Source organism: Puma concolor, chromosome B1 (genome assembly GCF_028749965.1).
Source record: "Puma concolor isolate L17-30 chromosome B1, mPumCon1.1.hap2, whole genome shotgun sequence".
In the NCBI taxonomy this organism is placed as follows: Eukaryota; Metazoa; Chordata; class Mammalia; order Carnivora; family Felidae; genus Puma; species Puma concolor.
In genome coordinates, this window is record NC_141670.1 from 188,671,334 (window position 1) to 188,693,358 (window position 22,025).

Consider the following 22,025-nt stretch of genomic DNA (forward strand, 5'->3'; position numbering starts at 1 on the left):
GGAGTCAGTATTACCCAAGAAATAGCCAAAGGTGGAATCTGAGATCAGTAGCACATCCTTGGGACAGATATTTGGGAAGCATATTTGAATTGGAGATAATCCATAGGCCTCCTATGGGTTCACATGGGAACCGTGCTCTGCACTATGGTTTATTCAGGCATCACCATGTAGAGAAAAGGGAGATGCCCACGCTGAGTATAAGTTAAGACATGATCTCAACAGTCATAAGGCAATAACTATGTATTTATCAAGCAGCTACTCTCTGTCAGGTGCTGTACTAAATGTTTTCATGCTGATCCACTTAATCTGTACAATTATTTTTAAAGGCTTATTTATTTATTTTGAGAGAGAGAGAGAGAGAGAGAGAGAGAGAGAGGGAGAGGCAGAGACAGAGGAGAGAGAAACTCAAGCAGGCTCTGCACTGTCAGCACAGAGCCCATCTCAGAGCTTGATCTCACAAACCATGAGATCATGACCTGAGCCAAAATCAAGAACTGGATGCTTAACCAACTGAGGTACCCAGACGCTCCCCACAGTTTCTATTTTTAAGATAAGATGTGCCAAGTTTTGAAAGCCAGCACTTAGTGAGATCCAGTCGGTCGTGTAGAATCACATACCTAGGAAATGAAAGATCTGAGATGTAGTCGGTCCACTTCCAAATGTTAACATTTGTTCTACTTTAATCTACTCATTGGTTAATTACCACAATTAACCAACCGTGTGCTAGGCCCTGTGCTAGGTACAGGGACTCACATGTCCTGCCCTTAGGGTTTTATGGTTTTCATGTTTTAGTCAATTCTCTCCTATTACAAAGAAAACTTCATTGCTCCTTGAACAGGACTGAGTCTTCTGTTTCGTCCTCCTGGGATTTGCTCTGCACTGTATTAGGTAAGAAGTAGGCATTCAACAATAATACATGATTGGCTTATTTATCCCAAGACCTTGCTCATCCCCCCATCTCCCACTTACAGAGGTGAATCAAGGCCATTCTCTCCTGAAACATGATCTCTCAGTGCTTTGGAGAATTCCAACTTTGCAATTCCCTTGCATTAACACAATTAGCAGAATTCTCTTCTATTAACAGAAATGGAAATAAGAGTGGTTAATGCCTCTCTGATATCATGCCAACTGAGCATGGAAAGAAGCTGGAAGCATCAGCAGGAAACAATGTGTCATAATCTCATAGGTCTTTTCCCTCTTGGATTTCAGTACTTTTCTCCTACTGCCAATTTCTTCTGTGCTTTTGCCCAGATCGGTAGAGGAAACCAAAAGAAAACACCTATGAATGGAAGTTTCAGGTGATGTAATCTTATTTAGCTTCTCTCCATTCTCTGGGCTAGTGGATGGAGTGGGACTTCACAGGCAACCAGCTTCCTCACCTGGGCTGTTAGAGATCTCCGCCTCTCAACCTTTGTCGTAAGAACACGCAGAGTTCCCCAGAGATGCCGCAAGCCTGAAAAGATGTGCCTCACAGAAAAAAGGTGAAATTTGTCCAATTCTGCCTTTTCTTTTAGAGTTTGGAAAAGCACATAGTATGTGCACACACTCTTTTTCTTTCTCTCCTCCCATCCCCCTTTCTCTTGGTCTCCCTGTCTCTCTCTCTCTCTCTCTCATATTGTGTGGATATCAGCATGATTTTGAAAAGTGAGTAAATTTTGGTAAAGGGCTCTACTCACTGACAACCAAGAGTCCAAAAGACTATAGTTTTTACTAAATTGAACAATCACTTTGATATGGATACGAATAGACTAATAATACTGATCCATTTATTTATCTATTCAGCAAGTAGTAATTAATTAACTAAGAGACAGAGAGAGAAGTAGGGGAGAGGCAGAGAAAGAGTGAGAGGGAGAGAGGGACAATCCCAAACAGGCTCCCTGTGGTCAGTGCGCAGAGCGCGAGCAAGTCCTGAACCCATGAAACTGAAACCGTGAGATCATAACCTGGGCTGAAATCAAGAGTCAGAAGCTTAACCGACTGAGCCACCCAAGCACCCCTAGCAAGTAGTAATTTAGAGTGGTTTCTCTGTAAAAGTCATGGCTCTAGACCAAGAAAACACAGTGGTAGATTAGTAGACACAATCTCAACCCTAAAAGACTTGATAATCTGGTGAAAGAAATAGTTTAAAATAAGTGAATAGATACATGTCTGTGCCATGTTATTGTATGTTAAATTACAGAAGGAAATAGCTAAGGTTTTGATCTCAAAGTAATAAAGAATATTTGTCTCCATGTAAGTCTTTAAGTTTTTGATCTCTTTTTTTAATGTTTAAATATTCTCCAATTTCTTTTGTTGTACTCCCCACATAGCCAGCACATTGTCCTACACTTAGTAGGTACAACAGATAAGTATATACTGCCAAAGGACAAGTGTTTGTTGAGTACTTGCTATGTGTCAGTCACTATAAAGGTTCCCCATCTGTGCGTCACATTGTGCTATGAGCTTAATAAGAGCTAACATTTATTGGGTACTTTTTATGAGTCAGTAGTTTTCACGTAATATTAATTCACTTTGTCTTCACCACATCAATGTGTTAATCAGGGTTCTCTAGAGAAAGGAATCAATAGGAGAGATATAGATATAGATATCTATATGAGAAGTCCCATGATCTGCCATCGGCAAGCTGGAAAACCTGGAAAGCCAGTGGCATAATTCAGTCCACGTTCAAAAGCCTGAGCATTGGAAGGGCTGATAGTCCCCTTAAGTTCTGCTGTGAGTTTGAAGGTCTGAGATCCAAGAGCCCCATGTCCTCAAGCAGAAAAGTAGATGTAAGGGCTCAAGCAGAGACGGTGAATTTGCCTTTCCTCTACCTTTTGCTCTATTTAAACCCTTCATAGCTTGGACGATGCATATTCACAATGTTGAATGTGATCTTTTTACTTGGTCTACATATTTAAATGCTAATGTCTTGTGGAGACACCCTCACACTCACAGAACACCCAGAAATAATGTTTTATCAGCTATCTGGGCATCCCTGAGCTCAATGAAGTTGACAGATAAAACTAACCATGATAATTTCTCTGAGGTATGACCAGTAATATAGGTTAAGTAATTTTTCTAAGTTCACACAATTGGCAAATGTCTGGACTCAGACATGATCCCAGCTGGCCTTACTCTACGATGTGTACCCGCAGCCACAATGCTAATGAGTTCACAACAATATAGTCTAAAATTACATTTGAACATATAAGAACGCATAAACGAAAATGTTACTTGAGGAATTTTTTTCGGTTATAAATATACATACATAATAAATATCAATGTACAGAGTCACAATATAAGATTTATTTCGGATGTGAATCATGCTCAAAAAAGTCTCAAAACCACTGCTATTAAACCATAAGAACCCCGAACAGATAAGTGGACAGGAATCTACTTTATCCCAGAAATGTCTGCTATTTATAATGGGCTTTGGGGAAAAGGCAATGCAACTTTAAAAGTGGATACATTGGGCCTGGGAAGTGAGGAGGGTAGAGAAAGTTTGGTAAAGGGTATAAACTTCCAGGTATAAAATGGATAAGGTCTGAGAATCTAATGTATCACATAATGACTATTTAGTTGCTAACACTGGATTGTATAATTGAAATTTGTTAAGACAGTAGACCACAGATATTCACATACATAAAAAAGGGTTAATATGTGAATTGATGGATATGTTAATTAACTCAGGGCGAGGGATCCTTTCACAATGTGTACATGTATATCAAATCATCATGTTGTACACTTTAAATGTCTTACAGTTGTATTTGTCAATTATACCTCAATAAAGCTGGAAAACAAAGTAGATGTATTTTCTGTGGTTCACGAGGGTTTGGAGTCAAAGAAAGCTGAGTTCACCTCCCAAAGTTGTAGCCAAGAATGTGGAGATTCTTGACAAATCCTATGTTTCCCCAATGAAAATGGGGAATCAACAGATTTTCTTTGCACGATTACTATAAAGAGAATATGAGATCAGATTTAAATTGCTTAACATACCACTGGTGCTCAGCAAATATCCTGAGTGCCTTCTCTTTCCCCAACACCCTTGCAATTCATCGTCTATGGACCTCAAAGAAATTCCTAAAGATCCCATGAGTTGCCTGTGTGACCCCCCAGCTGTTTGGCATACTTGTCATTTCCAACCATTTGGATAGGCTCTGATGACTGCGAAAACACAGGCCATCTATTCTTTTAGGGAATAAGTAATGGGGCTACCATTCACAGTAGCCAGCAGCCAAGATCTACAAATATACACACCCAGGTCTTACTCAAGGAATAAAGCAATGAATAGGAAATGTCTTGGGGCGCCTGGGTGGCGCAGTCGGTTAAGCGTCCGACTTCAGCCAGGTCACGATCTCGCGGTCCGTGAGTTCGAGCCCCGCGTCAGGCTCTGGGCTGATGGCTCAGAGCCTGGAGCCTGTTTCCGATTCTGTGTCTCCCTCTCTCTCTGCCCCTCCCCCGTTCATGCTCTGTCTCTCTCTGTCCCAAAAATAAATAAACGTTGAAAAAAAAAAAAAAAAAAAGGAAATGTCTTGGGCAAAAATGAACTGGGCTTCTCTAGGTCTCTTCATACCAGTAATGTTTTAGAAGGTGAAACTGTTACGTCAGTTCCCACGTTGGAAGGATTCCTGAAGATTCATTAGGCTTAGGGCTCTTTAAAAATGGAAGACTGTAGAAACTTCCTCCTATGCTACAGGCTACAACCCCCTGAGAACTCTGGAACCTGTATTTTTCCAGTTCTGCAAGGACTCTTGCTCTGAAATGAAAAAAACAGATGCTCTTTGCAGCTGGTTTCACCTATTAGCTCTTTAATCTATCCTAGAAGAGAGCTCTGCTTCCGTAATAGCAATGTATTCCATCTGGGTAGTGTGCAAGATGCCGGCCTGACAGCATTAAATTGCAGGGGAAATACCAGATACTAATTCTCTTTTTTACTTCAATGAATTTTCTCATCTCCTCGCCCCTGCTCCAAGCTCCTACCACTTGGCCTCACCCCACCTGCTTCCCCATCACCGCCTTTGTAGTTAAGACATGGATGAAGATGTGTTTCCAACTACGTAGTTGCAATCAATCCCCAGCTTTCTTTAAATATTGAAAGACTCTTTTTATGTTGTTTTCTTTAGCAACGTTTGCTTTTATTTGACTCACTGTTCCAATAATTGGGAAATGGAATCTTTGCCAAGAAGGTGTAAGTGAATAGAACCTAACAGTTTCAATTCAGCTAGAGCTATAGGAAATGTATGGGGGTTACAACCCTTGTCAGAGTGAGACACTTGCTTTTATGAAGAGCATATATTTCAACAATTGCAACTAAATACAGTCGTCCTAACCCCTGTGCCCATAAACAATGACTATAAATGGTAACCTTTAAAAGAAAAAAACATAAAAGATTCTTCGATGTAGAGTTGACTAGGTTGAATTGCATTTTTGTACCAGTTTTTCAGATGTTGTGTGTGTGCAAAAAATTATATCTATCTATTTATCTATCTATTTATCAACTATCTATCTATATCTATCTATATACACATAGACAGATATAAGATTTATAAAATAAGATATATCCATATCTATCTAACTATGTAGATATCTTATTTTTTTGAAAACTTTCTTCCTAGTTTACCATGACTAACCTTTAATCTTAACTCATTTCTTTTACTTCACATCTGCTTCCTGATGCCCAGGTTAAGAAAACAAATATTCACCTTTGAGCCATAGGCATCTACAGAAGCAAATACCAATTGAAACATGACCAAAAGTCAATTGAAGGAGAAACACAACAGATTGGAATTCCTTGTGGCCCCCCTCCTGGTTTCTTTCAGGCCCCGGGCAAGTGAGCATGTGCTAATTTGCATGGTTGACTAAATGGCATGCTCAGACCCCAAATTTGCATCTCTGCTTGGGTTCAAAAGTGGGTCCCTGAGCCAGTTTCCCTTAGCTCCTCTGTTATTTCCCACTCATAACTCAACCCCCTTTGGGAGCACTGCTCACCAGGGTACATCTTAGTACAGAGAAGCAATAATTGGCTGGGCCCCATTCTTCCTCTAATGTGGGGCACAGCCAGCTGGTACTGATGTGATGTAGGGGAGAGGAAGGGATTGAGGGAAGAGAAGATCATTTCCAAAGCGATCATACACAGGATATGGAATGATTTGCCCCACTCTGCTCCCTTTCCAAGGAAAGAAACTCACTACAGTTCAAGGTCATCCAGCTTTTCCTTCTTCTTCCACTCCCCACCCCCAGTCCTGAATGGGGAAGAGAGGGGTTAAAAACAAGCTGAACAGCTTTACGTCAGCCATACATTTCTCTGTACCTCAATTTCCTTACCTCTGAAATGGGAATTAGACACTTGCTGGGTCTAATACAGTGAGTTGTCAGAAAGGCTTTAATGGTGTTTTCAGGTTATTTAAGGTTCAGGAGTGAAAAGCAAATTTCATCTTGTGTCCTGTGTGGAGAAATCTTCTGAAGCAGAATAGAGGGTCCTTAGGAAGAATGCTAGGATCCATACATAGTAGCTACCACAGGGTGTGTGTCTCCCTTAGTCCCTCTGACCTTGGCCATCATTCCATTGATGAGAAACCTAAAACCCAGGCAGCCGAAGCAACTTGTTACGTCAGGCTGTCAAAAATGACGTGTTCTGCGCAGGTAAGGCTGCTATACATTTATGCAAGTAATGAGAGTTTTATTGGGGGTGCTATTTCAGTCTTTGCTTGGAAGAAAATTGAGCTGAGTAAATAACACTTTGGTGAGTGTATTAGTTGGGTTGCAAGTGTCAGAAACCTAACCCTAGCAAGCTATGGCAAGAAGGTCATTTATCAACTTATACAATCGTGACACAGTTGAACGACCCAAGGGCAAGGGGAAAAAATCCAGCTGAGCCTCAGGAACCACCAGAATCAGGGTGTGAATGCTGTCCATCTTCCCTCCAAGTCTCACGGCTGTCTTTGTGTATTTCAACTTTATTATTATGATGATAATTTTCACCACACATTACCTTTCTGGGGAAGTGGAAAAACAAGATTCACAGTTTCTGCTTTGGCCACAAGAGGGAGACTGTATCACCCTCCCTGTGTTGGGAGATTTAAAGTATCTCAGGAAAGTGCAGGGATTGGTCTAGATTGGGAAAGTGGGTGAGGCTAAATAAAAGCATGGCAGCTCCAGTCAGGAGCTCACGGATAGAGTGGGGAACAAGCTGGTTCCAGGAGATGAGTTTCCTGGGCAGAAAACTAATGTGATGAGGTCGGTTAAAATGCATACCTAATCCCATAAAATACAGCCATGGATCCAGTAGATGATGCAGAGTCCTCTCTTATATCATAGGTTAAGAGAGATGACTGTGATGTGGGGCCATCAGTCCCAACCTCCACACTGTGCTGAGATACATATTTTGCATATAATGTGTCTTCTCAATCCCAGCACAAGCTTCTTTTTCTGGTGCCCAAATGAAGAGTAGAGACAGTGCTGGAGAAAGGAGAGGATTGCTTTAGACCCACCGTAGCGAAGGTAGTCTCCGAGTCTCTCCCACGCTGCCTTCACCTTTTTCAAGAGTCATTTGACTTGACACGTCATCATTTGGTGCTCTGACTTGAATCTCCAAGTGACGTGGGCCACCGCTGGGGACCGTGCTGACCACAGCAAACCTTGCAAAGCTGGCTGCAAGTTCCGAGGGAGACCCCTGCATCTTCTCTTTTATTCCTGGGGGCCACTTGAAAGTGTGGTAGCTTCTCCTGGGACTGACCACCTTACAAGACACTTGTATTCTTCAGCACTCCCAGGAATGAAACACACCAACTAACCCAGCGCTAAATGGAAATATAAAAACCATCCAAGGCTCCTGGGTAGCTACAAGGGCAGTTGAGGTAACACAAACAGAAAGGCCCAGAGCACCTCTGAAGGCGGTTTTGATGTTCTAGCTAGGTCTTACTGAGATTAAAAATGCAAGGTAGTATCACAATTCCAAGAAAAGCATTTTGACCGCCTCTAAAGTGTAGCACTTTATAAATCATAAGTCATTGTTATGTTCCCGGAGAAAGGAGGCTTTCCAAATAAAATAAAATATCTCAGAACTTAATTGTATTTTTCTTCTAGTAAATAACCTTTTTTGTTGTTGTTGCCTACAGATATGGCTGACTGCAAATGAGGGTGATGTTTTCATATTCATTATAGATTTCAGGTTTAACTATAGCCTAGATTTAACCAGGCCAAGGACTATAGAAGGGGGATAGTATTTACTATAAATTTTTACCAAAGATCTTGTTTCCTTTTCTTCCTGAAGTGAAGCTGTGCACCCATAACATGGAAAGAAAACAAAACATTCTAGTTGCATGAGAAAGAGAAGGCTTTTCTACAAGGAGAGGAAAAGAACCAGTACGTTGTACAAAGATTGCTCATTGAGAAGTTAACATTTAGATGGCACCCTGCTTGTACCAGACAAGATATTTACAGGATATTTAAAGAATTCTCTCTGCTAGATTTTTTTTATTATTTTTAAAAAAAATTTTTTTAACGTTTTTATTTATTTTTGAGACAGAGAGAGACAGAGCATGAAGGGGGAGGGGCAGAGAGAGAAGGAGACACAGAATCGGAAGCAGGCTCCAGGCTCTGAGCCATCAGCCCAGAGCCCGACGCGGGGCTCGAACTCACGGACCGCGAGATCGTGACCTGAGCTGAAGTCGGACGCTTAACCGACTGCGCCACCCGGGTGCCCCTCTGCTAGATTTTATATACACATTAGGGATGTGAAAACTGAGTTTGCATGACATTATTTAACGTTCAAGGTCATGCAGACAAGAACCAGAGCGGCCTGGATCTGTCTGACTGTTCATACCTTCGCATTCCTCAGTGTATGTCCTCTAACCTCTATTTTGTTTTGGTAATGCTGATTCAGGAATGAATGAAATATGTTCAGCCCTACTGGATCCTATCATGTCTTCAAGCTTCCAAGAGAGATTATTATAGTTGGGATTTAAAAAAAAAATCCCCTTTCAAGTTCACATATTTATGAATGTGTCAATGAACACTTTAAGAATGTATCTATCAATATCAAATGTGGTTTTTAGCAGAAACCTTGAAAAAATTGCAGAATTATCCTCTGAAATATTGCCGCTATTATTTTTTAAAATTGCAAGAAAATGTTCTGCCATTTCAGACCATTTATCTCTGTTAACAAGACACTTTTTTAGTTGGATAGATAATGTACACCCATCTGGTCTGCCGTTTCTTCATTTACTGTGGTAATAATAACTAAAGGCATTTCTCCATTGCTTTGGCAATGCCCAGGCCAATCTTTCCCCTTTCCTGCTGTTGATGTGGGATGCAGAAAACAAAACCAAAAATGTGACCTGGTTATACTACACAGACGTGCCATTTAGGATGTCATTTCAGTGTTTATGAGGGAACAGTGTCTAAGTGTTAATGAAAGCAGAAGCTTATTGAAAACATCCCTCGCTACTCAGGAAAGACAGGGGCAAATGTCCGCAAATATTTCTGTGCTCTTAGCAGACACTACCCCATTCTTACAGCTTCTCTTTCACAGAGCTCTCCAGGACGAGGTCTACACCTTTGCAGAAAAATGTGTGTCATTCAGATTTTTTGCCTGAGTTGGGCAGTCACAAAAGAGAATTACAAAGAGCTGGACCCACCCGGCACTTGGCTTTAGCGCTGTTTACAACACAACGAGAAGTGAAGCGTTGAGAGACAATTTTCTGAATAATTCAAGGTAAAGAAAAAGAATTTGCTTTACTTTCTTTGATGCTCAGTGGAGATTGTTTTCAGCATCCACGTAGCTGCCTCACTTCCCTATTTTCTCTTCCGTATTCGCAGAGTTGCGCGTTGGCATACATTTTGCCTGGGAATTCTAGAAGGGATTAAAAAAAAAAAGAAATTAAAGGGTAAGAAAGCATACCTTTTGATCCTGAAACTGCAAGCTACAATTTCCCCCTTCCTCTTTTGTTTTCCTCTTCTTCTTGCTTGCTCTCCATCCCATAGACTTCTCTTCTCCTCATTATTCCCAAAGCCACCCTGACCCTCTGTTAATTGGTTTCACTGAATGTAGTCTATCAAAATACAGTGGCGTTCAGAGAAAATTATGTTTTGTCTCAGTTTGACTGAATTGTTTTCTCCTTAGCGAGTTGTCTTTGCTTTGCGGCAATACAGCTAAGCAGCGCACTTATTCCAGGCCTTTCTTGGCAGGTAAACAGACCTGCCTTCTTCCACTCGTTGGCTCCTAACAGAGTCGCTGCACCCAGGCTCCTTCCCGGCCGGGGGACTGGCACAGGGAGAACAAACAACTGGTTATTTTGAAAACGATGCATAACTATCTTCTGAATTGAAGAGGTGGTTTAGAAAAAGCAGGTCAACAGAATTCAACTAGTAGGAGCGCTGGCTCCAGGCATTTTCTTTGTGTAGACAAGGCTAGTCAGTGCAGCAGGAGTGGCTGCTAAGGGACACATTTTCTTACTTATCTAATCAGCAGTTTAAAATAATACCCACGTAAAACTATGTCTTTCTTGTTTTTCCCTCCAAAATGCTGCTAATTTAATTCTTTTTAGATAATGAGCTGAAGTGTCATTCTTTTTTATTTAATCAGAGCTTTATTAAGGTATAGTTAACATACAACAGGCAGAACACGTTTAAAGTGTGCAATTTTATATGTTTTGACATATGTATACAGTGTCAGTCTTGAAATTCCAAAAAATTCTGGATCGTCCTTGCTTTAAATTGGCTATGCTTATTATAATGAGGCAGGGCTCTGTTTATTTTTACAAACTGAATTTTATGGTAGAGCCTAGAACTGGGAATGAGCAGATTAGAGAAGATAGAATAGGGCACATTCATTTTATAGATGAGGAAACTGAGAATAAAGTTCTTCAATCAATCTTCTTCAAGGTTGAAGATGATTTGAGATACGGTCCAGCCAGGTTTCCTGATTTTTAGTTCTGTGGTAGTTATGTCTACCCATCTGTCACTTTCACTCAGTAGGAAAAAAAAAAGGAGATATACATATATATATATATATATACACACACACACACACACACACACACATATATATATATATATATATGAAAGGAAGACAAAACTTTTCTCAGTTTTGTGTTAAAGGCTGATTGGAATGCAATTTTCTTCTTTTTTACTCAATTTTCCAGGAAGTAAACTAGAGAAAAGCCCTTACATCCCCCTTTAATTTGTGCATGTGCGCGTGTGTGTATTCAGAAGCGTGCATCCCAAGAAACAAGGTCATGGGGCAGTCATACCGATATTGGCAGAATCATACAGAAAGATTTATCAGGTAGAACTTCATGTTGTTGTTGTTGTTGTTTTGCTATTTAATAATCTCATGCCGATCGAATTACAAATACAATATTCTCCGTGAAGCAAACCAGAGAAGCACTACATGCAGATCCAGTGTCCCTCCTTCTCTCTTCCGTTCTTGCTCTGAATCTGTTACTGGATTATTTGCCAGGCTTTGCTGTTGGCCTTTCCTCTTGGGACAGGGAACCTGGGCTTGGGAGGTCATCTGAGATTTTCAAAATCACAATTGGGAAGCGGTGCAAAAAACATTTTTTTTTCTGTCTTTTCTTTACCTTTTAGCTTAAATCTTTATAATAATTCCTTACAGGTTACATTGATCCAGTGTCAAAGCCATACGTATGCATGGCGCCATTGTGAATGCTCAGATGTATTAATGCTAGAAAATAGGATTCAAAGCAGTTTGAGAAAGTATTTGAGGTAAGAAAAACATATCCAGTCAACTATATGAAGTATATTTTATAATACCACTGGAGTATGGCATCCCACACTTCTCTGTTCCTTTTGTATCATTTTGTGACATTCCTGAGTGTGGGGATCTTGTCTTTCCTCTTTACTGTTATGTCTGCAGCATCTAGAACTTTGCCTGAGTTGGGTCCTCAATTCCTTTACTTAAATGAATGAACAGTCAGATTAAATACTTTCTAATCCACTCTGAACCCAATGGTGACTTAATTGGAATGCTAATCTCTAGGGACAATAACACATTAATCCAGTTTGGCTTGTGTTCTGTCTTCCCACTAGCTTATCTCACAAATATTAACTGAATACTTTCCATGGCCATGGAATAGTCTAGATAATGGGGTACAGCCATGGACAAGACAAGCAAGATCCCTGCTCACTTAGAGCCAGCATCTACTGATGAAAGATGATAAATGAATTCACAAATAATTCGAGACAGTACTATGTACAAATTAAAATAGCATAGTAAGATGAAGAAATGGGTACCGGGGTGGGTCAGGAGGATGAGCCCGGATAGTCTGACTCAGTATGTCCCGTTTGAGGTGACAGTGAGAAGGCAGCCATGTGAGGCTCTTTGAGGATTGCGCCCCAGGGTGAGGGAATAGTTGAGGTAGGAACAAGGTGGAAATAATCAAGAAACAGAGAAGGGGTGCCTGGGTGGCTCAGTTGGTTAAGCATCCGACTCTTCATTTTGGCTCAGGTCATGATCTCATGGTTCATGGGATTGAGCCCACATCAGGGCTGTCAGTGCAGAGCCTGCTTGGGATCTCTCTTTTCCTCTCTGTCTCTCTAAAAATAAATAAACACACATTAAAAAAAAAAAAAAAAAGAAAAGAAAAACAAAGGAAAGGTCTGTGTAGCTGGACTAAAGTTAGGAGTAGAGGAGTCACAGGAGGTGAGGCTGAAAGGGAAATCAAAGGGCCAGACCATGGTGGGCCTTGGGAGTCTGCTGCCTTATTTCCTTTTCTAGCTTTAAGCAAGGACTTCTTCCATTAAATACCAGAGCTCCTGATATTTTCTTTAAAGTCTATTTATAAAGACAGGATTTGAAGTAAGATACAAACAAAGCTAGTATTTTCAATGTTTCTTGAGGAATTATGAAATTGTGAGATGGAGCAAAGAAATGTGTTACTGTCATGTCCATCTAACCAGGTGGGGGTTAGCCTATTCCCTCAATGAGAAAGTATTTGGTTTACAGCAAGGGCAGCAACATTTTTAGAGTCAGATGTCACATATTTTAGAGTTTGAGGGTCAAGAGACAGCATTCTGGATATTATGTAGGTTCCTACGTAGCTTGTGTGTATGTCTTAATAACAAATAACATGAAGTTTATTGTTTTAACCATTTTGGGGTGTATGATTCCTTCCATAACTATTCATAATGTAGCCATCTAAAAGTATGAAAACCTTCTTAGCTCATGGGCCATGCAGAAACAGGCAGTGGGTCACAGTTAGCAGCGGGCCATCATTTGCCAAACACCTGGGTTACAAAACATAAGAAAGGCCCTTTCAGCAAGATAATTGACATTGGCAAAAAGAAGTGCGATGTGTTTCAAATCCAAGTAACTTTTGGTTTAAGCCACAATATGAAAAAGTTAGATGATCCTTTTTTATTGAACAGACCCTATTGAGTTTTGTATACGCGAATTTAATAAATACTGTTTGATGAAGTTCACAGCATTAAGTAGTGACAAATAGAGTTGATGCCTGTGATGGTTACATTTTATGTGTCACCTTGACTAGACTACAGCGGTCAGTTGTCCGGTCACACACTCATTTAAGGTTGCTGTGGAGATGTTTTGCAGATGTGAGTAACATCTACAACGGAGGGAAACACCATAATATGAGTGGGCCTCATCCAGTCCATCGAAGGCAAGAGAGCAAAAATAAGTTTCTCACACAAGAAGGAATTCTACTTCAAATCCCACCTGCGTTTCTAGCCTGCCAGCCTGCCCTACCAATTTCAGACTTGCCACCCAATTTTGAGCCAATTTCTTAAAATAAATTGTATAGATATATGATTTATATATCATGTATATGATTATATATATGAATAAATCATGTATTTATTGTATAGAATCAATCATGTATATTTTTTATAATAATACACAATATATAGATTGGTCCTGTTTGTTTCTCTCGAGAATCCTGGCCAATACAATGCCCTTAGAGCTTTTTGAGTCTGAGAGGTTTAAAAGTTCTGTGCATTTTGGAATAATTTTCTTCTATTTAGTTTGTAGTTTTGAAATTTCAGCTTTCCCATCCAAGATAACATACACTTGGTCTGGAGGTTATAAAAGTCTCTGGTACTGAATTTAGAAAGGGGCCAAAAATTTGGAGGGTGACAGCCCTAAGGTTTTTGGTTTTTTTCTCCCCCCAACTCTTACACATTACGTGTCTGCGAAAAGCCCTCAGTCTACAAACAGAATGTACGAGTGTTTGGCAATTGGATTCACTCTACATGTACGTCTCTATTTGCATGTTTTTTTTTTCCCTTGGCCTTGTAAATAATCCAAATAAATCCTCCAAGTATAGTTTATGGGAGTTCCTACTCTCAATTAGTAATAGAATGCCATAAAGTGGAGGTATCTGTTACGGAGAGAACTATTCTCTCCTCATTAACTCATCGCTTCAGAGAACTCAGTGCCTAGGGGAACCCTCTCCTTGTATCAGGGTTTCAGGCTGTGTGATTTTTTTTTTCCCCAAGAATTGAATGATTGTGCTATTGGGGAAATAGCATCATCTGTGACAGATAACTTCTTCATCGGGGAAGATGAGTAACTGTGATTGCAGCACTGATATCATACTTACAAACCTAAGGGGGTAGAAAGGTGAGAGTGGGTATCACCCAACACCTGTCCATAAAGCTGATGATTCATCACACCCAGATAATTTTGTGGGAATAATACATTCATTGTGTCATGGCCGCCGAATCTTCTCAAGTTTAATAGCTGCTGCAGACCCATGGTGCAGTAGAAGCCTCTGAATTAAGATGATTCAGTAGGTTCCAATTCATCCTAAATAAGTGGCTGTCTAGATAAATGAAGTTCATCAAATTGCAATGAATACCATATAACAACCTTGCTGGGATTGCATGCCCCTGGGACACGGACCGTGTCTAACTGTGCTCTGCAGCAACTCCTGGGCTGGCGCTTTGCAGTCCGTGTTCAATAATAACAATACAACAGTGTGTTTGCCCTGAGTCATTTTATTTTTTATCAGCAGAGTTAATGCTTTAACTACATCAATTAAGTCACTTAAATTCAACCAGTTAATGAAATGCCCTTATGGAATGCAGCCTTGGAATCCTTTTTTTTTTTTTTTTAAGTGGCAACAGAATGAAACAAAAAAATCAGTATAAATTATATCTTATTTAGTTTATTTAAAAAAAAAAACACAACTCCGATTCAGGTCTTATTTTAATTAACAAACTATATTGATGAAGTTGCCTCAGCCACACGAGGTTCTTTTTGCTTAGTAACTTTTTCTCTAACACACTAGGGGACACCAGGGCAGTGACACAGTGAGGTAGAGGATCTGAGCCATTGGAAAGTGACTCCGGGTGCTCATTCTGGAATGCTTGGACACTGAGCTGGTGGGGCCAGCAACCCTTTCCTTGATGTTTTCCCCAGGGGGAAGGACTGAACTCAGGTTGACTTTTCATAGGCTGGGGTCTCCTTCCTTCTAGAAAGGGACATGGGGGTGCCTTGGTGGCTCAGTTGGTTGAGCGTCTGACTTTGGCTCAGGTCGTGATCTCATGGTCATGAGTTCTAGCCCCACCTCGGGCTCTGTGCTGACAGCCCAGAGCCTGGAGCCTACTTTCGATTCTGTGCTTACCTCTCTCTCTGCCTCTCCCCCACTCATTCTCTCTCTAAAAAAATTTAGAAAGGACCTGAACATTCTCATGGTGCTAGAGACTCCAGGGATGGACAATGCTTAAAACTGCTGGTAACCCCATCAGATCATCTGGTGGCAAGATGACTGTGCATTCTCTATAGATAAGACTCCTTTCTCATACTTGCCATAAAAACAGTGAATGAGGAGTGGGGCATGGTCCCTTCCTTGGAATGCAGATTTGCCCCACATGCACAGCCACATCCTGGTTCTGAGCTAATTCTCTGTGGGATGATGGGAGGATCAGGTAGACTCTTGCCTCCCCCATCTAGCTGATGCTTGGCTGATGTAATGTTTCCCCATTCTCCAAACATGCCTGCTCCTTAACCTCTATAGTATGACTTTATGGAATCGTTTGTGACTCTCATTGGCAAGAAGGCATTGATCTAGTTGGATTCACGCTGAACAACACATAGCCTACACTGGCCTTTTGAGTCCCCATTTCTAGGAATTGCTTCAGTTCTCATAGTCCAGCAATTTCATGTCTTCGAGATGAAGTATGCCCTTGGTGTCATCTGGGGTCACTTCCTTAGTATAATGGTTTCCTATAGAACATCGTGTTGCTTTGGCACTTAGAGTTGAGGGTGAAAATAACCACTCCCAAGCATTCCTTCTAAAGCCCTTCCTCACTTTGCTTTACTACCTACATGGAGCATGGCTCTTTCTCCATTGGGTTTCCCTGCAGTGACAAGCTATGTAGCCTCCTTTTCTTTTGCTGCCATGGGGTTACTCATGGGCCCCAAGACATAGGACCAAGACTGTGTTTTCTGTCTTGGTATATCCAACAGGAAAATGGAATTTGAAAAAGGGAGTGTATTCCCCTCAGAACTCAGATCACAACAGTAAAATATATTTACATTTTATAAATACTTTTGTGGTGTGAAGGGGAAAAAAAAATGGATTTGGAATCTAAATACGAGATGTGAATCCCCTCTACTAGTTGGTAAATCCACCTTTCTGCCTTAAAGTTTTCAGATGCCTGTAGAGTGTAGCAAGAAGTTGAGAGGGTGGGGACTGACCGTTGATCAACTTCTCCTGGAGGAGTTTGCATAAGCAGCAAGTAAGTTGTTATACTGAGAGTACCTTATAAAATTGAGTTGGGTTACAGAGGTCTTTCTTAGTAGATTGTCTCTTAGATAGAAGGGAGAAAGGGTATCATCCCTATTAAAGACACAGTAACTAAGGCATGGAAAGATGAAGTGTATTGACTAAAGTCATATGACTAGTGAGTGACGGCTGGAACTAGAACCCAGAATTTCCATTTTGGTTTCCATTCTCTCCCCAATACACTTCCTTTTCAATTCACTCAGGAAGACTGAGAACATGGTATGACTCATGATTAGAAGAAAAAACAAAACCTGGAACTACTGAGATCCTCAGGTTCTGAGAATTACTCATTGGTTGATCGGATCCCACCGTGGCCAGCAACCAGAGGAGTTCAGTTGTCTTCACTTAATCCTTTTATTTTGAACAAAACAAATTCTTTCCTAATTTTTTTTTTTAATGCTCCATACCACTTAAACTTGCTACCCCTTGCCACCAAAAAGATTCGTTGATTCATTTATGTAACAGACACTTCTTTTAAAAATTTTTTTTAAACGTTTATTTATTTTTGAGACAGAGAGAGACAGAGCATGAACAGGGGAGGGTCAGAGAGAGGGAGACACAGAATCCCAAACAGGCTCCGAGCTGTCAGCACAGAGCCCGATGCAGGGCTTGAACTCACAGACTGCGAGATCGTGACCTGAGCCAAAGTCGGCCGCTCAACCGACTGAGCCACCCAGGCACCCCTATGTAACAGACACTTCTTGAGTGCCTTATCTGTGCCAAACATTGTTCTGGATGCTGGGGAATGTATCTGTGTACAAGATGAAACAAGAATGCTTTCCTTCTTAAAGCTTACATTCTAGTTAGGAGATATATATTAAATGGTGATAAAGACTTCATCCAGGGAAGAGGATGGGAAGGATTAGAGTTGGAGTTACACTTTGAATGAGATGGTCCAGGACAGATGACTAGTTCTCTGTGTTCCCTGGTATCTGAGAAGACTTTCCAGCCCCTTGCACTTACATTGGCCCACATTACTGATTTGGACCAATGCAAAAGTGATGTGGTAATTTCCACTAAGAGCATTTCAGAGAGGCTGTGAAATGGCTCTATGACCATTCTTCTTCTGCCCCTGAGGCCATGGGAGGCTGCATGTTCCAGATAATTCCGATAAAAGATGGTAGAGTTTTCATCAACCTGGCTCCATTAGTGATTGTGTGGGGTACAGACCACCTGACTAACCAACTTTGCACACATAATATGAAAAACAAATATATGTTTGTTTTGGTAAGCCAATAATATGGTGTTAGTTTATTAACCACCATATTACCTATCTTATCTTCATTAATACATTCTGTTACACAAGAACTCTCTGAAAAGATGATTTTTGAGTTACTAGCTAAATGAGGTAAGGAAGTAAGAAGATTGTTCACCCTCAGATTTCGGTTCTAAAATGATCCTGCATCACTGTTTGCTTAATGCTACAGGGTCTTAAAGCGCCATAAGTACAGGGCTGCATTTTCAAAATGACTTTCCAACATTGTTGAAATTCAATACATCTTTGAAGACTGAATAAATGAATGACCAAATAGGTAAAGGACTGAATGAACGGCACAAAAATTGTTAGAACACACAAAAGGTAACTATTACTATTGTATTTAACATTTGATCTCCTTTTTTGTCCTTGTATATCTTGTGCTTCAAACAAAACTGATAACAGATATTTATTTAATTAGGCTCTTGTGATTGACAGTGATGTTAATTATAAGATGCATTTGGACATAAGGGAGACAAGAGTTATACTGGGGCTGAGGGGCTGCTTACATGTCAGTTTTATGACTACTGAGGCATAGTTGATGAAAGCTAATAATGTCTAATATTTATTTATTGAAAAATGACTCTGCACCAGTAATGTACTAAGCCTTCACGTGCATTTAACCCTCATAATGGATCTAATGGTAGGTCCCATGTTTCCTTGTGTTATAGAAGAAACCGAGGTAGTGTAGAGGTTGAAAAACTTGCCCAAATTCCCACAGCTAGTTAGTGACAGAGCTAGGACTTGAGCCCAGCTGCTCTGATTTCAGAGTTATATCATCAACAGTTCTACTGTATAGCCTCCTCCTAGACCATCCTGCCTGTAGATGATCTATTGGGGGTTGCAAGGTCTTAGCAAAATGTTCATTTCTCAAATGTCTCAAGGGTCTCAATTGTATGCTTTGCCACTCATGTAATTCAGCTACTCTGAATATATTTGTTTCTCTCTGGGTTTATCTACTTCTCTCACCATAAACCCATTGATTCTTTCTGTCTATAAATGTTTCTGAATTTTGCCACTTGACACGTGGTCTCCTTTCTCATAACCTCTGTGACTCTTCATGGCTTAGTCTTATAACACGGCTTCTCTGTATAAATCCTTTCGGTCTCAATCTTTGTTACTGACCCCCTGATTCTTTCAGAACTCAAGCAAGAGTCCATTAAGCTTTTGGAAGCAGGTCATATTCAAGCACCATGCCAGGTTGTAATTTCTTGGTCACCTCATGGGTCAGCTATATTGGGTCTGGCTACCAATGGTATGCTCATCTGTGGCCAAAGAAGCCAAGCCTTGTGGTAGAAACAAGGTTGTCTAAGGATTTTCAGAGTTAAGGGCTTGATTATAGCTGTTTACTTAGAAAAGTTTATGGGCATTGCAGGAAATCCCAATTAATGTATGTGCCATGATTGGTCTACAATGAGCCAGGCATCACACAAGACACTTAGACACATGAGATAATATAATTATGGTGCTTGTGGGTGCCTGGGTGGCTCAGTCTGTTAAGCATTTGATTCTTTATCTCAGCTCAGGTCTTGATCTAAGGGTCGTGAGGTTGAGCCCTGAGTTGGGCCCCGCACAGGGCGTGGAGCCTACTTAAAAATGTATGATGCTTAAAGGTAGGCAGTATCATCATTTCCATTCCATGGTGACAGGCTGAGTCTCTAACTTTGACCAGTGGTCCATGGCAAGAAAAGAGCAGAACCAGTATTCAAACCCCCTTGATATTTTTACTATACCAAGCTAGAAGGTTCCTTTGCATGTGTTTATCTTATTTAAAAAATCTCTGCGCCCTTTCTACCTGAAATAAATAGAACACTTGAAAGTCACCATTCCTGTCAGTATTAGAGACATGTCAAATGCTGTCACTTAGCCAGAAAGCCCCTTTGGAGTAACTATGTAATATCATACAACATGACAAGCTCTTATCCATGGTGGCAACATTAAAGCCAGGAGCATTTGGCTTGTGCAAAACCCCAAAGCCATTAGTTGAAATCCCAGGACCAGACGGCCGAAGAACTCACCACTGAACCCAATACAGTCTCAGCCCTGGAGAGCAGAGGCCACTCTGCACGGGTAGGTTATTTTCATTCAAGGCGAAATGTGTGCCAACATTCAGCTTTCTGTTCTGGAGCTAGCTGGGCACGTTATCTTCTCAGTGTGGATTGGATGAGGGAAGTGAGAAGCAAACAGCAAATTCTTGGCAGCCAAAGACAGGCAGGCTGGGAGAGAGGAAGGGAGAAAAGCTGTCAGGGGACTGTGGAGGAGTCATTTGACTCTTGTGATGTTTTTGCCATTTTTCTTCAGTCATCAGCCTGCGGTGTGCAGGCTTCACATTTTCTTAATAAACAAGAAGTGAGGTGGAATCATGAGAATGAAGAAACTGGAAGAGGTCATCTAATTTTCTACCTTTATGCAGACTGTCACTGCTGCAACCAGGTTTTTAGCAGTTAAGATGCTTCCAGGAACAGGAATGTCCGAGTGAGGGGGAAAAAAAACCCACAACACCTTGAAATAACATAGCTGATTACAAATAATTCATAATTCTGCATAACTCTAAGACCCAAAGTTAGTGTAGACTTAAAGTAAGGTTTGCCGCATTGACTTCTCTATGTTTTCTTTCTGTAGTGCTGGCTTAATCTAACAGTTGATTTTCTTTCTGTTTATAATATGGTGGCCAATATTGTCCAGACTACATGTGCCCTGGTTCCAGAATAGAGAATATTACTTCCAGTGGTTCTCCCAGAAGAGCAAGGGAGATTCTTTTCCAAAAGCCCCAGTCCAGATATTCTCTGGTCTCATTTACTGACCTTGAGTCACATGTCCAGTCTCAATTTAATTACTATGGTCAAGTGAGTGAATTTAGTGATTAGCTTAAGTTAATTGAGAATCACCCTTGAAGCTGAGAATGAAGTCATTTCATTCAAACTGCGGGCTAAAATTGGGGGAAAGGTACTTTTCCAGAAATCCCATATACCACTAGGGGCGGAACTATGCTCAGGGTAGCCATGAGAGATCCCAGGGGGCCTTTGTCAAATCTCAAGTAGACCCTTGCAAGCCTTCTCATTGAGCTTCTTGCCCCCAGTCTTATCCCTTTGGTCCCTCTTTGGTACTGCTCCTGATGACAACCAAATAAAACATAAGCAGCTCACAAGGCATAACAGGTCTTTTATAATTATTTCCTACCTACCTGCTGGGTTCTTTTCTATTCACTCCACACAGTGAACTGGGTGAAGTTTTCCTAAACATTTTTCCAACCTTCTCCAGCTAAGTAAATATGATTCTTGACAGTTCAGCTCAACCATTTCCTACTAGGGGCCTTTTCTGACCCTACTCTTGGGCTCGCTTCTCCTACTCTGGGCTTTCAAGGAAATCTGAGTTTACCCTACATCACAGAAACATCCTACTGTATTTATTTGCTTATTTTTTCTTTCCTTCTCAAGAATGTGCGCTCCCTAAAGGAAAGATCCACAGCTCTGTGTCCTTAGATCCTGGTGCAATGTAAGCACTGCCACTTAATGCATGTTTATTGAGTGATTATTATTTGCTTATAAATTCTACTAGGTGTTGTAGGCACAGTATGAGCAGGAAACCAATTCAATCCTAGTTCATACCGCCTTACATTCATTAAAAGAATAAATAACAAAAATGTGAGGAGTACGAGGCATCTTTCAGCATCCAGGAGGTATATTGAAGAAAGCATGAAACTCATCTCCCTCTATGGGACCTCATTCTCTCTCTCTCTCTCTCTCTCTCTCTCTCTCTCTCTCTCTCTTTCTCTTGGAACTGCATTTTCATCACCTATGAAATAAGGAGCTTTTGGGGGCACCTGGCTGGCTCAGCCTGTAGAGCATGTGGGTCTTGATCTTGGGGCCGTGAGTTCAAGCCCCACATTGGGTATAGAGATTACTTAAATAAGCCTTAAAAAATAAATAAAATAAGGAGGTCTCCAATGCTTAACATTTTTCTTAAACTTAATTGTATTTTTCATTACATTCTACCCAATCTTTCTTCCTTTGTTTTTCTAA

General features: G+C 40.7%; 1 long non-coding RNA gene across 1 annotated transcript in view; it reads left to right on the forward strand.

Annotated features, from left to right (window-relative positions):
* LOC147582075 (uncharacterized) overlaps positions 1 to 13,726 on the forward strand; it is a 57,699-nt gene extending 43,973 nt beyond the window's left edge. The window contains exons 3-6 of the long non-coding RNA XR_015250550.1: positions 9,512 to 9,694; positions 9,799 to 9,866; positions 11,597 to 11,706; positions 13,553 to 13,726. This is a non-coding gene — a long non-coding RNA (uncharacterized LOC147582075). The remainder of the gene's footprint in view (positions 1 to 9,511; positions 9,695 to 9,798; positions 9,867 to 11,596; positions 11,707 to 13,552) is intronic.
* The last annotated feature ends 8,299 nt before the right edge of the window (positions 13,727 to 22,025 follow it).